This window comes from Erithacus rubecula (genome assembly GCF_903797595.1).
Source record: "Erithacus rubecula genome assembly, chromosome: 4".
NCBI classification, from domain to species: domain Eukaryota; kingdom Metazoa; phylum Chordata; class Aves; order Passeriformes; family Muscicapidae; genus Erithacus; species Erithacus rubecula.
Window position 1 is genome coordinate 36,698,869 of NC_136686.1, and position 16,593 is coordinate 36,715,461.

The 16,593-nt window shown below is 39.0% G+C and overlaps 1 long non-coding RNA gene across 1 annotated transcript; it reads left to right on the forward strand.

The window, feature by feature from the left end:
- Nucleotides 1–650: 650 nt before the first annotated feature.
- LOC306801502 lies at nucleotides 651–16,378 on the forward strand. The gene is made up of 3 exons (XR_013774105.1): nucleotides 651–780; nucleotides 3,728–3,829; nucleotides 16,276–16,378. It is a non-coding gene; the product is annotated as an uncharacterized lncRNA (long non-coding RNA).
- Nucleotides 16,379–16,593: the final 215 nt, after the last annotated feature.

Below are 16,593 nucleotides of genomic sequence, written 5' to 3' on the forward strand. Positions count from 1 at the left end.
CCTAATTGCAGCAATTTGCCAAAACTTGCCTGGGTAATCTGTATGCATTTAAAGAGGGGACAGGAGGTGGAACTGCAGTAGAGCTCAGTAATTACTTACCATGTACAGCATCACCACACTGCTGCTGCTCAATCCATTACTAGAGAATGGACTTCTGGAAATGGCATGCAGCAGAAAGACTGCAGAAACCTCCTTGTCTCAAAACATATGTAACAGTGTCAACATACACACCAAGGGCTAAAACTAAAATGCCATGGCACCACTAACTAATACAGTCTCCCAAATCAGATCATATAGGTTAAGAGTTTATGCTGAGTGAATGCCCTTTCTCCCTTGTGTTTCTTTCCTTGCTCTGAAAACTAAGTGCAAGACTAAAGTCTATTCCTGGACTGTTGTTATCTGACATGCATTATGGCTCTGAAGGGTTAGAGCCACACAATGGGAGTGGTGAGCAGAAGCCCACTGGCTGTTTCACAGTATTTAGACTTTATGGGATATGACTGACTCCTCTGGTTTCATTTGTTTCTGAGCTGCAGTTTTCAGCCTCCCCATTGTAATTATTTGAAGCACTACCATGAAAAACTCCCTTAATTGAAATGTTTCCTCTGGATTTCTTTTTTACAATGTTTGTACTTATTTTGGCAGCCCTTCAGGATGCTATATATTGAGCAAGTTGATGACAAGTGACATCTTGCTAGTCTGCAAATACTTAAATTCCAGAACGTGAAGGAGCTTCATATCATTTATACTAGCAACATCTATCTGCAATCCAAACAGAAGGTAGAAGATACATTGCAGAGGCAGCAGATGAATTCAGCAGCATCATGAAGCTGATCACTATGACAAAAAGCAGAGTGTCACCTCTGTAAGTGTACTCAGAACAGGTGGCTATGGTTATCAAAAGAATATCAAAAAGCCTTACAAAGAGATTTATCTGCTTTAACTCTAGAAATACAAGCAGCATTAATCCAATATACCTTTGCCATGATATATATGGGTTTAGGCAAATATTAACAAAAATAGTCAAATCAAGACAATAAAACCCAAGGAGTTATTTGGAACAGAGAAGAAAACAGTGAGTAGCCTGACTGTGTAAATTTTGGATGTGGAGGGCCATGTGTCAACATCTGGATGATCATGGGGGATTGAGCACCTGGGGAACAGCTCTATGGGAAAGGGCTGGGACTTGTGGCTGACAGCAGGATTAAACATGAGTCAACATCATGCTTGTGCAGTGGGAATAGCTGGGAGCATGCCCAGCTGTGTCAGCAGGACACAGCTTGGCCACATGGCCAAGTTCTTGCTGCCATGCACTGTCAGGAAAACCCTGGTTCCAGCTTCTCAGTAAGGCAGGGGTACTGTTTGATAGGTGCTAGGTAGTACTGGTCAGTAGGTGCTGCTGTCAGGTACCCTCAGAGCCACCCCTTTCCCTGACTGAAGATTCCCTGGTGCCCCAGTATCTCCTTTATGAGCAAGTGCCCCAGATTTGACCATCAACGATAGCCCTTAACTGCATTCACTCCAGTTTATTGATGTCCTTGTACTGTAGGGCCCAAAACTGGATGCAGAATTCCAGCTGTGCTCTAATGAGAAGCTAGAACCAGGTTTTCCTGACATTGCATGGCAGCAAGACAAAGGACAATGGCCATGAAGATATGGCTGGGTATAAAGGACAATATTTTCCCAATGACACTCAAAAAATAATTGGAACGAGGACATTGTGCAGTCTCTACCCATGGGGGTTTTCAATGCCCAGCTGAGTAAAGCCCTGAACAACTTAATCTGACCTCATAGCTGGCTCTGTTTTGAGCAGGAGGGTGGACTACAGCCATCTTGAGGTCCCTTCCAGCCTGAATTACTCAGGGATCCTGTGTCTCACACAGCTCACAGCAAAGCTGTACATGATGCTGCAGACACTGTGGGTGTCAATGTAGGTTTCAGACACTGGCCAGTGTCACCAAAGGAAAATGCTCTCATGTTTTGGATCTGAACCCCAAACACATGGAGAAGGGGAAATGTTCAGAGGGAATACTACTTTAGACTTGCTATAATCTCATATTCTTTCTTGTGCAGCTGCTTATGGCTGCTGTCTGAGCTCAGGACTGACTGTCCATTTCCCAAACCAGTACAGCTCTCTTTGTCTTTTTATTTCTATAAAACACACCATCAATATGATCTACTGCTTCAAACCTAAAATTTTGCAGGGCTTTTAATTACAGGGAAGTGGAGCTTTTAGAACGTCATCCCTACCCTTGGAAGGACTAGTAAAATAATGAGGCTTTTCAGACTACTTTTTTTCCAGTCAATTTTCATAATAACAGTATTTTGGGGGAAATTGAAGATTGTAGCATATTACCAAAAAGTACCAGAAGTGTTGCAGAGAGATCTTTTTTTTTTTTTTTTTTTTTTTTTTTACTTTTTCAGAAGTTCAACAAGTTCACTGCAATCTGCCTTTCAAGGTCATCCATCTGAATCAATGATCTTAGCTCCACCAGTTCTGATTTTTTGAATAAAATTGTAATTACCATCCTTTTAAGCACCAGCTGTTCTATTGAAACATGATACTGGTGGTGTACTCAGTCCTGGTGGAAAAATATCTGTGAGCTGCTCTTCACTGAAGCCTCAGAGCTGATTGCAAGAAGCATTTATAGTTACAGAATTAAAGGGACCACAACCAGATCCTTTATGGATACAGCTCCTTCTCCTTTTGTGCATTACTCTGTTCAAACACGCATTTGAACTTCCACTGTACTCATTCCTTATAAAATAAGGAGAAAAGGGAAAGTGCAATATCATGCAGTGGAATGTCCAAAGGAGTAATCTATGAGCTTTTCCACATGCTGAGCCATGTGAGATCAATGCACAGAAACAGAAACACTTTGGGGAAGTGTTTCTCTGCCATTCTTCAGCAGCACCCATTTTTTAGCAGTATGTACCATCAACAGGGAACCAAGGTTAACAATTTAAGAGGAAGGCTATAATCTATGTACAGTAGGACACTGTACTAAAGAAGAAATCAGTGATGAAAAGAGAAGCAGAAGAAGTGCTTTTCTAGCAGGATTTGCAGGAGAATTGAAAGGCTGATTGGCACAGGAAGTGGCATGGGAAAATAAAAGCAAGAGGTAGAAATTTGTCTTGGCAGGAAAGTGATGTTCTACTATTAGAAATGCCTTCAGGCCAAAAAGAAAAAAAAATCCTGTGCTGAGATTTAAAAAGGATTTTCCAACCGCTTTAAAGCTCAGCTGCTACACTAAATATCTTTCTAAAGCATGCAGAATGTGAGAAGTGAAGAAGCTTTTGGTCATATTCAGAGAAGCCAGAGACTAGTGAGTATTTATCCTCTCAGACTGGGATAGTGACAATTTCCATGCAGACAGGCAAAATGCAAGGAGCAGCCAGGCACTGGGGTGCACCTGCAAACTGCTGCATCCCAATCTTCCCTTCTTTTCCCCTGAAAGATTTTTTTTTTCTTTGCATATTATATTGTAGTATATTTTCATTTTTTCTTCTATTTTTATAAGAAATTAGGACAGTGGTAGTTTAGCAGCATGTCTGAACAGTAGCTCCTGCCAGGTCAGGGTGCTACCAGAGGGCACTTGGGCCTGAGGACGCAGGGGAGGGAACTTGCCTCGTCAGCTGCAAAATCTGAAGCATTGCAGTACTGCTGACTGATTGGGCATTGCTATATTTTTCTCTATTAATTACTTGGCCTTTTCTCTTTCCAAAGCCAGGAAAATGTCCACGCTGTCAGAAGTCTTTGCCGACGAGGACGCTCATCCTCTGCAGTGTGCTATCAGGAATCAGAGTGCCTGGCAAGCCCCTGCTCTCTGTAAGTTTTTCCCTTACACAACAGACCTTGAGCAGTATTCCTGTGCTCCTGACCATTAACTCATAAAGCCCCAGTTCAACAATGACCACATGTATTAATAAAAAAGACTTGCTGACTAGAGAGCTCAAATTATTTCATTTAATTAATATGAAAGATTGAGACTATGTCTTTCTTTTAGAGATGCTCATTTTGTCACTTCTTTGATATTTGCTCTTGCTTTAAACAGTATATTTTTTTTATCTTGATAACTGAGATTGAATGGAGATTCTTTTATTTTAAGATATGTAACTCATCACATCTCCAGATGGAGCCACTGCAAATAGTCTGAGCACTTCCAGTTCCTGCTTCTCACTGTGCCTGGCTTCTGCTAGCCAACACGAGGTCATTTTGTCTTAATATTTCATTGAATTGGTGTATTAGTAATACATCAAAGATGATGCCTTAATGAAATGCAGCAGCTGGATATGGTCACAGCATTTGAAAGCAATGTCAAAAAAAAAAAAAAAAAAAAAAAAAAAAAAAAAAAAAAAAAAAAGAAAGGGCTGTTTACTCTGCATGGAAGGGGAAGGCTGATGGTATTTGATCTCCCAGAAGCTGGAGGCTCCAGCTCTGCAGCAGGTGAAATAGACAATATACAGTTGGTGTTATGTGAATTTTAGAGCTGGTGATAGACATGTAATCTCAGTCAGTTGGCAGAGATTCACAGAGCAGGCAGAGGCTGCTGCAACCAAGTAAGCTTCCATATGCTGCCTTGTCTCAAAACTAATCTGGAAAGCAGGCAGAAAATACTTTGTCATACCATAACAACTTCTTGGCTGCATAGCCAAAAGTCCTGCTGGGGTTTGTGACCAGCATCAAACACGAGGGACTTGGGTTTCTCACCTGGCTGCTGGGCTGAGAGCAACTCATCCTGTACAGGTCAAGGGGTGGTCTCAGGGGTTGGCAGTCCTTGGCCACTTATGGCTAGTGGCTGCTGTGGGAAGCAGAGTTCAAGGTGAGGGATCTCCATATACCACTACCTGTGCTCCAGGCCAGCCATGTTTTCTCAGAACATAAAAGAACAGAAGAATAAAGACTCCAAAATGACAGTGGATTTTTCATTAACTTCTATCACTGTGATACTTTCTCTTTGTGAGGATATTATTTGTTTGCAGGTGACCACTGCTTTTCTTTTTCCTCTGTGAGATTTTCATCTGAGAGAAACAAAAAAGGGGTCCCTGTCAGCTTTTAGGACAATGTGATTACAGGAGTACTGTGCTTTGTTTCTCCTTGAACAGATTTCATGTTTTTTTAAAGCTTTTTTCCTCCTGGTCATTTGATGTCTGAATGTGTTTATCTCTGAAATAGCCTTCCCCAGAGATCTTGAAAACTCCTTTCCTCTACAGTCCAGAGATATTGTTTATATATTACTTACAGATGCAATAAACAAAGCCTCTTCTCAACTGCAATCTCTGAAGATTGCAGAATAACTGATCAGGCTGTTGGCTCAATTTGCTATCTGATCATTTAGTTGATAAGGTGAATCCTGACTCAGTCAGATTTTCTATGGTGGATCAATCAAGTGATGGAAACTGAATATTGCATTTCCTCACCCTATGATAATCAGGAAAAGCATCAGCATCAGTTGACATCTATTTTGGCAGGTAGTTTAATCTCTAAATTGTGATTTTTATCAGCTACTAATACCCACTAAAAATAACTCCATTTTGAAATGGCAGCAATTATGCTCACTCTGCTGTTGTGTGAATAGCTGTGTGAAGAGGACAGGGCCCAGGGGTTGCCCCAGTGTGTTTCTTACCAGTGTGGTTTACTGGTAATAAATAATTTTGCATGAGATTGCCTACAAATGACTATCAGGTGGAAAACTCTCAATAATAACAGAATATATATAATAACAGAAATAAATATATAATAATAACAGAAATGTGTAGTAGAAGTGATCAACCCTGGGAACTATTTTTTTACTTTTTCCTTTTAAAAATAATTTTATTTCATCTGAACTAAATCATTCCTTATCAATGAGAAGCCAATAAAAAAAAAATTACTTTTGAAGGAACATAATGACAAAGCCAAAAAAAAAAAAAAAAAAGGTTAAACCAAAAGGACCCAGGAAAATAAAAAAAGCTAAATATAAAATATATCCTTGCATAAGACCATAGCTGGTACAATAAGGACATGAGACAATTTCAAAGTTCTCTTCAACTGGTCTGAATTGAATGGTAATCAAATGAAAAATGTCTTCCATCTTAATAAACAAGTATTTTCCCTTAATATAGATTGTATTATCAATTACTGAAAATGCTCATGAAACTGTGCTTTAAATTCATTGTGTACTACACAACTTGACTTTTGGAGAATATTTTAACACACTTGCCTAGTTTACATACTCTTCTTTCCTTTCTTCAAAAAGTGTGCAAATGACCAAGAAGTCCAACAAGACAACACCTACCCTTTGCTTAACTTTTCATTAATAATTTCATTTTAATTTTATTGCAAAATATCTTAAATCCTATTTTAATTAATTATATTAATTAAAAATTAGTGGTTTGTCTTGTTTTTGTGAGTATAGAGAGAATTTTTAGTGGCAAAATAAATAATAATTTATTTTAAATATCTTCACCGAAAATTAAGTAATCCAAACAAATATAACATTCAATCTCTTATCTATCTGCATCCTAATAAAGTTTAATTAGATGTAATTACCTGTCATTTCCACTTCTCCTGCCTTCTGAAAGTGAAAATATAAAACCAGCTTGCCTTTTCATACAGGATTCAATTTCAGGAAATCAAAGATATGTTTATACAGTCTGAATTTCTGGATAAAAGTTTTTGAACTACTGACCACTTAAGAAACTTCTTAATTTCTTCCTTAGTAAATATTGTATCCTTATTCCAAATTCTACTCTGTATGGCTGTTACCTGCTATTAAATTTATTCAGGGTGGAATTGTTGCCTGCCTATATGATCAGTTTACTCATATGTGTTTTTATTAGAAAATTCCTATTCATTTAAAGGCATGAAATGGCAGTATTTAGTAAAGGAGAAGCACTACTACTTAAAAACTAAAGTTATTATTCTGTATTTAGGCTGAATTCAAAAATTCCATTTTGTGCTCCCACTCTTCTGTTGTAGCTATGTTCCATCAAAACCTCACCCAAATCTGCAGAAGACTGGTAGTTCATTTTATGAACTTCAGTACTTAAAACAGAAAAAAATATCAACTCATCATTTTTAGGCCTTTGTGGAGTTCTCTGTACCACATGGAAATGAGCTCTCTTATCTGCTCAGAGACTGATGTGAGAAAAAGCAATATCACCTCTGAATGTATTACCAGGATAAAATAGGTGTTTTCCAGTAAAGGGAGAAAAAGATGATGGTGGCCATGATATCCATAGGCCTGCAAAGCTCTGTGTTTCACTGATATCTTTATTTCCACACCAAGCAGAAGGATGAATCTTCCAGTTTCTAAAAGAAGTGATTCTGTGAAGTTGCTGAGAATTGGTTTTTTCAGTGTTTTTTCCCATCATTCTCTTAAATAAGTCTCAAAGTCTTGTGCTTGCTTGTTAGGCTTATAAATACAGACTGCTTCCTTTTCCACTCTGGCTGCTTTCCTCAATATTGGCTGCCTTCAAAGGATGGGGAAGAGGAAGAAACATGCTGACAATGCTCACACTTTTCTGTGAATCTCTTTCATTTATTGTAGCCTTTAGCTCATATGAATTCCGGCTTTGAGGCGTTTGCTTGTACAGCCGTCTCATCACTGACAGTTTCTCCAGCTGCCCCAAATCCTTTCCAACTCCACTCTATTTTAAGGACCTGGCTGCACCACGTCTTCTGGGTGAAGAGAGAGAAACAAAAATAAGTGTTTATTTGCCAATGTCTTCTGGATTTAAAACAACTCAGCAGCTAACCCCTGCTGGGGAAATAGTTGCCACATTCGTTTAGTTCAGAAAGACCAAGCACCTTTCCTGCATCAGGGCCTGCAAGCATTTCATAAATAACTGCTTCAGTATTTGTGCATGTAATCCTTTCTATGCAGAAGCCACTGGAGATGTTATATATTTATCAGTAAACCTAAATGTAGGTGTCTGCATGTGGATGTTGACATGTGGGTTTGAAGAGCTTGTTGCATGAGATGCCCACACCGAACTATTTTGTGCTATCTGAGCTGTAACTGAGGCATTCAGAGCAGGCTGGCAGACATGAGGCAGCACCTCCAGGAGGTCCACATCCTCCCAGAGCAGCAGGGGAGGGTCAGGAGGGAGGTGCTGGTGTCTCTCAGCACCAACTGCTTGTCTGTAGCAGCTCCCTGGTCCTCTGCTCTGAAAGGGGTTGAATTTCCCTCTCACAAGTGTCTGACTCCATTGATTTGTCATGTCAGCTTAAACACATGGCTTGCCTGTGGACAATCACTAATAGGCATCTGTCTTTAGGTTTCATAATCTGGAGCTGAATTTCTCCACAAGACTTATTGCTAGGCTGTCACTTTTACATCTTTATACCATACCGGCGTTACATCACCGGGTTCTGCAGAGCTCCTGGAGTAGGTGTCACAACAAGGCACTGCATTCTCCAAGAAAGCTGGAAATATGCAGTCAAGGGGCTTGTGAAACATGCAGATTTAGAGCACCCTGAGTGCATGCACTGGAATACAATCAGGCCTTAAGGCAGCTGAGCATGCATAGGGCATGGGCAAATGTACACAGACAGGGCACTGGCTAATGCAAGTTAGAGCCATGCCTAAGGCTAGTTGGTCCTAAATATTTATTGGGACTGAAAAGTCACTTTTGATTGTTGTTGCTTTTTTGCCATATGATTCCTCAGATCCTGTACCAAGTATAGATTGTAGGATCCAAAGACTGTACTATTATACTTCAGTGAATCTTATGATAGGCACAACACTGCCTAACTTGTCTGATGGTTAGAAAAAACACAAATGTATACTAAACTCTACTGCCCAATATATTTAAAAGACTATATCCTAAATTAAAATGCATTGGAAAGTACATATTGAATACATTAAAAAGCACACTTTATAATGTATTTACATTTCTCTTTCACACAATTCGCTGTCAGAGAAATTGGTAAGAAACAGCAGCAAGGCTCATGTTGTAACAAAACTAAGATTTCTGGCTGTATTGACACCAGACTGGCTTTCCTGGAGTTAATCTTTTGAGGAACACGAGAGTCTATTGTGCAGAAACACACAGAAGCTGTTCAGATCTGGAAATGTGTAGCTGCATTGGCATGGCACTGCCCTGAGCATTCATGCTCTACAAACACATCTGAACTTCTCTGAGCCTTGAACTGCTGGCTCTGTATAGTGCCAGGTTATGGCATGGGGACCTGCTGGCTCAGGTTGGCTCTAACTCAGGTGCTTCATTGTACACCAGAAACTCTAACTTCATTATACACCAGAAATTTGGCTTTCATGTCTAAGAATAAACAGGTAAAAAATGTCCAAATATGAGCTATCCCTCTTTTCTTCAGCTCATATTAGATGTACTCTAATAATACATATATTCAAGATAGACTTGATAGATTCAAGCAATCAAGATAGATTGCCCTAGTGCCAACCTACAAACTTTTACATATTCTCTGGTTGCTTAAGTCATTCTTAGCCACAGATATTTGCTGCCACTCTAGTATCTGGATACACAAAACACTGTTTAACTCACATTCACATTAAACTATACAATGTATTTCATTAGTGCTTTAGATAAAATTTCTTTGCTACATCCAGATTTTATCTTCTGTTGTTAACTGAGGTATCACTTATTCCAGGAGGGAATCTCTCAGCAAAGACATGTGTTTTTTAAAAATTCCTTACATTGTGTAACAGACTTAACCGATGTGGTTCATTTATTCCCCCTTCAGCACATTATCTCCAGTATGTAAAATGAATTATTACCTCTTCTTCAGTGAAACAGCACATTATGCTCCCCAGAAAACCCAAAACTTGTAGTCTGCATTCCCTCAAAATGTTCTTCCATGATGTCTGGGTGTTCTTAATGACACTTATTTCACTAACTGGTCATTTGTATTGTTCTAATAGTATTAAAAGTATATGTTAACATTAAAACTTTATTGAACTCGTTCCCAAAGGACATTAGAATCTGAGGATGAAACTCATTCCCATGCAGCTCATTTGCCAGCCAAAAGAATACAGATTTTACATGTGATTTATTGATGCATGGCCCAGCTGTTCAGCGTCTGCTAAGGAGATTTTCACCCTGGTTACATGAACTCTGGGTAAGACCTTGCTGGTGTCTCATAGGAGTCTTATAAATTTTAAATGGCACTATATAAGTATGTTAAGTGTATAAAGCTCATGGCATTTATGTGAGAATCACTTTGTCCAGCCCTAAAGTAGAAACCACTTCTGACATAAAATACAACTGCTATTTAGCACATCTAAAATGCTGTAGAAATTTGAAGATATATTCCATATTTCTATGAAAATACTGCATTATGAAAGCAGAATAGTAGACAAGAAGAAAACAAATATCCTTTCTAATATTAATACTATTATTCTAATTGGTAGCAAATATAAATTACCTTCTAAACCCTTGATATGATCTGTTTTCCTAAGTGAATCAGAAGAGAGACTTAACAGCTGTTGAACCATCAGCTGTGTTTTCAATAGCATATGGGACTTCTCCCTTAAGTACCAATGCAGCCCAATCCTGCTTAGGTTGTGATAGCTGATTAGACTGCAGCTTGAGGTATACACAATAATTGCTATTAACTTAATTATTTTACCTAATATTAAACATGCTACTACATTTCCACTATTCTCTCTCCCACAGTTCCATTCTTATATGACAAAATCATCCAAAAGCTAACCAATATCATAAGGAGGGCCACAAAATCCCACTCTTGCTTATTTTTTCATATTTCTTTTTTTTTCTTTTCTTTCTTTTTTTTTTTTTTTTTTTAAAGGAGGCAGGGAAGTGTTAGTTAACATATGGCTACCCTTTAGGTTAATGCTTTTGTTTTGATGGTGTTGCTAAAGGAGCTTAGAAGAACTTTTTCCAGTGTTTCCACTTGGTGCAACTACTGACTTGGGAATTATATAGCTTTATTTTTCAATAAGGGTTTAGATTTTATATTGGTCATATTGTTGTACTTATTCAATTAGAAGATCAAAGCGTCTTTTGCACAAGTGACTAAGTATTTAGAAAGAGTGGATCTTGCCTGAGCTCTCCAACACATAACTCTCCAACTACCTGTTTTGTCTGCCTATCCAGCTGTGTAGTGTTTGCTTTGTCTCTGGGAGGTCTTTCACTGGCTTCTCTCTTCTGACCTAACAAAAGCTCAAAGGAGAAAAGGTCAGAAGAACTTCCTGCCATGAACACATGGTAAATTGGAAACCATTAACAGTGCAAGGCACATTAAGCTCAAATAATATGTTGAGATCCTAATATGTGGTGGTAAGGGATGGGAACAGGTTGCCCAGAGAAATTGTGGTTGTATTTCATAGCAGAAACTGACAATGATAGAAGCTGAAAGCAATTACCTACTATTAACTTTCACTGTAGTGTGCCACTGGGATATCCTGATTGTGGGGCTTCTTCTTGCACCAAGAGTCACCATTAAAGCCTGGGCAGTGGTGTGAGTCCCTAAACTGCAGGAGCAATGGTCTGCAATGATGAGCCATGTGTGGGAGCAGGCTTTCAGTTCCATACAGGTGTAAATTTGTGAGGAAGGTCCAGCTTTGTCCAGGGTAAGACCATCACCTTTTCCACTTGCATTTATCCTACAGGCTTGGGCCTGAATGGAAAGGGAAGCTACATTAAGACTAACAATTATTTATTGAGATTTTGGTTTGTGTGGTGAGACACTAGAACAGGTTGACCAGAGAAAATGTGGAAGCCCTTTTGTTGGAAGTAGTGCCCATCACAGAGCAGGTAAGAGTACAGACAATTTTATTCAGGTTGAAGGCTTTTGCCAGTTTTACATTACAAAAGAAATTCCTGTTCTTACTCAAAATTCATTTAAAAATGGCTCTGGGCACATGTGCAATCTGTATCAAATAATTTTAGACCTAGGTAGCTAACAGAGACCCTGATACATTTTGTTGTTTAAAGGCAGGGAATCATGATGGAGTGGCCATTGTGCGTATTTGGGTTCTTCAGTCTTTTTTATCACTCTCCTATGAGCATTCCCTGAGTGCAGCCCCATACCCTGAGATTTTGTCCTGTTCCTGATCACATATGAGAATGTCAAGAGCTCTTCTGAATAGCTTTCCCAGGAAAATTAGGCAAAAAGTCGCTTTATCATTTTAGCTGTGTATACACATGCACACGAGCTCATACACTCACAAAAACACTTCTGTGCCTCCTTCATATGAAATCCATTTTCTACCATGATCTACCCTTTCCATGCAGAGCCTCACGAGCCACTTTGTACTTGTCAACATTTTCCAGCTTGTTGCTGATACCAAATCTTCCTCCATATCAATGTCAGATACAAAAAAATCCTCTTTTTTTTAATTTTTTTATATCTGCATATTTGAGGAGGATTTTATTAGCCTATTATTGGCTCTCATTTATACTCCTCTTTTAGACCATTATTTTGAACAATCCTACCATTTTTATGCTTATTCCAGAGGAGAGATATAAATATTTTATCTTAAATGTATTCCAGCAAAAGCAGAGTGAACATTAGCTGTCTATAAGGGTTAACCCATTACTGAAAAGTATGCCTGATAAATTGAAAGTGTGGCTCTCAGCCAAGAGAGATCAGTATATTCTGAGCATTCATTTTCTGCCTTAGGAGTGGCAAATCCTGCTGCTGGTATCAGATGTGACACAGATTCTGAAAGAAGCAACCTCAGAGGCAAATTCATACTTCACTATTCAGAGAACTATCCACTAACAGTGTACATGAATTAAGGGCATGCCTTACTTATAAAGTTATCATTGTATCTGGAATTGCAAATTGTAACTGAGAAACAAAAAGAAGCCATAAGCGACTTTAATATAAGTCAAATTCCATTTTCAAAATATCATGTGGTGTGTCTAGTAATGTAAAAATTTGAAGAGGTGTTTATTAAGTGTTTCTTGACATATTTTTACCCCAAATTTCAGCCATATTTTCTTCCATTCTGAGTACTAAAATTGGTAATTCAGTATTCAGATGCTGTGATGGAATTGTTAATCCAAAAACATTCCCATAGTCTCAGTGTGGATCAGTAAAGAACTCCAGTCAAGCTGTCTGGAAGTGAAGCCATCATACAACTATGTATGACTTAAGAATAACTAAACAGCAGCTAACCTTCCTGTTTTAAAAGAAAATAAATATTCCATGCTTTTTTTCCTTACAGACTCATTTTGCTTTATAATCCCTATTGCGTAATTCCCCGTCTGCAAACTTTAATTCAGCAGCTTTGTATTTCATTTACATTGTGTTTGATTTACACTGTGCTTAATTTATATCTACACAAGAGCAAGGAACAGAAGTCAGGCTTTGACAAATCCAGGCCATATTGAACCTAGTCAAATTCTTTCCAAAGGAGAAAATGCAGAGCCCCAGTGCTAATACTTCTTTGATGTACTGGAATTTATGGAAGATTATGTTGCTCATCTACTACAGTCACAGAGGTCTACAAGGAGGCTTTTGGGGGGGCCTTCAATTTCTTCTGGCAGACTCTGAAGGGAATGAAACACACCTCCTGGGCATGGTGAACTTGCTGCCTGCTTCACCCAGTCATGCTGAATAAAGCCTTCACCAGTGCTTCCAGTGCACCAACATTGTCCTATGGAGAGCCAAGCCTATGGAGAAGGGAAGGTTTTGTGTAATAGGAGAGGGCAGATTAAAGCAGCCTCTCCCAGGTTTCTCTGCCTCCTCCTGCTCCTCCTCCTCCCTTCCCAGCTGGTGAGGTGCCTTTGCCAGCCCTGAGCTGGCTGAGCACTGTTAGCAACAAGAACACTGCTCCCTGCAGCAGGCCAGGCAGAACAGGGCAGGGGAAGCACATCCTTGGAGAGAAGGATGGGAGAAGGGAGGATGAGAAAAAGTGGAAGGGCAGAATTACACTCCGAAAGACCCTTAAAATCTTTAGCACTCTACAATAGACCCTTTTCTCTTACTTTTCAAAGTTAGCTACCATACTTATTGAAAGGCAACTCTTATTAATCCACATCCTTTTGCCTTTCCTGTTAAAAGACATACAATTTCTTTTCCATATGAAATCACCTCGGTTTTCTCTATAAAAGTACTTTATGTGTTCAACTATTGCAGGACAATCTCACACATGAGTATATCAGGCTCTGAAACATATAAACTCGAAACTCCTGACATGCAGTCAATTGCTCATTAAGGAGAAGGTAGATATATTTTAAAGAACCTAAATTTAAAAGGAAGTATTCTCTTTTCTTTAAGGAAAACTCATGTGTGTAAAAAAATCATACAGTTACAGGGAACGTATTCATTTTTCTATCTTACATATAATTAAATGATATCTGTAGAGGAGGCCTAATATGTAAGATATGCTTGTTTTAACATTTATTAAATATACTGACTAATAATTGTCAAGATTTTTTTAGTGGATGTTTCCTATTGTTCAAGAAATGCAGAAGGAATATCTTTCCTGCCATTTTGCAAAACACAAAATAATTTCCCAGTGAATGTTCTTTATTTGCTCTGTCTCCCTAACATTTTCTGGCAGGAAGGAAAACATGTCAACAGTTCATGTAGAGCATGTGATAAAAATTTATTTTTCCCAGTGTGATTATGTACTCTTGATATTTCAACAGTCTGTGGAGAAGAATCCTGCATATTCATGCACTGACATAGAAAAATTATCATTCTTATTGCCTTCAAGCTGTTCAATGACATTATATACCTATCCATAAACAATTGTAATCACTTTGGCTTTATAATTCATCGTTCATTAGAACTTTAATAAAACTTGTTTTTCTTTCTCAGAAACCAGACTTTGCAAGTTTGACCTGGAAATGAAATACTCTGAAAGAAACTTTACTACAGTATTGAAATCAAATCTTGACAACTAAAATTTCAGCAACAACGATTTTCCAAGATGCTTTGCATCATATTTTTTCAAATATCAAGCTGTTGGCTGGCGCAATGTTGGTGCAGGGGCTTGTGAATAGTTTCCTTGCAAAATACCTTTTTGCAATGTCACATTTTTTCTTCAGGCTTGCTTTTGGTCCAACAAAGACATCCTGGGCTGTAAGGAAACCTTTATAATCTCCTCTGGACCTTAGAAGTCTTGGCTTTGTAACTTCCTAGGCCTGGATCCCAAGCACACAAAGTTTTGGTGGGTCTGCAGGCTTAGTCCTTCCTGGCTCCCCTTTATCCTCTCTTTTGATGGGCTCTTGAAGCCTCCCCTCCAGTGAGTATTTCACTGGCTTTCGGAAAAGGGAAACTCCTCTCCCTGCAAAGGGAGCAGAACACCCTGAAAACAGTGCACTGCTGGCAGGATAAGGTGAGCAGAAGCCTTCCTTGCCACCCTTGTGCACTACATTAAAAGGAGAGGCCATTGGTGTGAGCAAAGTAGAACAAATGTCATCCATCATATCTTCAAACAAGTCCAGTAGTATGGTCATGGTATGAGAACAATTGGAATTACACATTTACAAAATAGGCATTTGCTTTTTGCCAGCTGCCTTTTATTCAAAACCAAATCCACAGCTGGTATAGACTACCACAAATAGAAATGCTTGTAGAAAAGATGATGGAATTAAAGGGGTTCTCCAAACCCTTACCATACTGAACTTCCTTTATGATGCTTGACTTGCTCACTTTTTTCTTTTACTTTTTTTCTCCCATGCAATTACAGTTTCTGTGTGAACTAGCAGTTGTCACTAGTGCTTTTACAGCAGCACCTTAAAGATTCACTGTTTCAGTTCGGGTAAAGCAAATCCAAGAACTTCAGCTTGGCAAAAGCTTCTGAAAATTTACAGTGAGCCTGTGTGCTCTGTTTTTAAACATAGGCAGCAGTACCCTTTGGAACATTCTATATTTAAACTTCAGCAGTGATTATTTACTCACGGACCACAAATGCTCCATAAATGTCTTTGTACGGTGCCTGCTGTGCAAGACTTGGACTGAGATGTTCAAACTTGAAAACTGATGTCCAAATATCACTGGCAGAGGTGTGATGGGAAGAGGCAGTAGGAGCACAGTAATTCCCTTAAGCTCAGTGCATAATTTTCTGTAGGTTTTGATCCTGCATGAAACAAATTTGTGCCACTAATTACTGTCATCTGGTCCTGGTGTTAGCTGCTGCTCCAGGGTGGTTCACTTACCTCCCAGCCCTGGGCTAGGTTTGGTATCCTCAGCATGTGCCCAGTTCAGCAGAGGCTGACACAGCTGCAATGACATGGAAGTGCTTGACCTTCTACAGTAGGAGCATTACTGTTGTTTCACTCTGTTAATAATAGCTTCTACTGACTCAGGCTTTTTTTTTTTTTTTACCTCAGAGGTGTGAGGATACTTCAAGTCTTCCCTGTTCAGACCCTGAAGAAACATCTGGGAGTTTTGCTGGATTGGGAGCAACAAGAAGGTGACATGTAAACAGACCAGGACCATCTACATGGTGGCTGCTTCTTGCTGCCCCTGTGAATTTTACATCTTAGATTGTTGTGTTTGAAGGACAGATGTCTGCCAATAAAGGCAGAAGCTTCTCTTTGAAATGGAGAATGTAAACTCCCTCCCTCCAAATTATTATTATAATTTTGAAATTAAGGGGCTCTCAGGCAAAGATAGGGGAAATTAGGAATAACAATTCTTTACTGGGA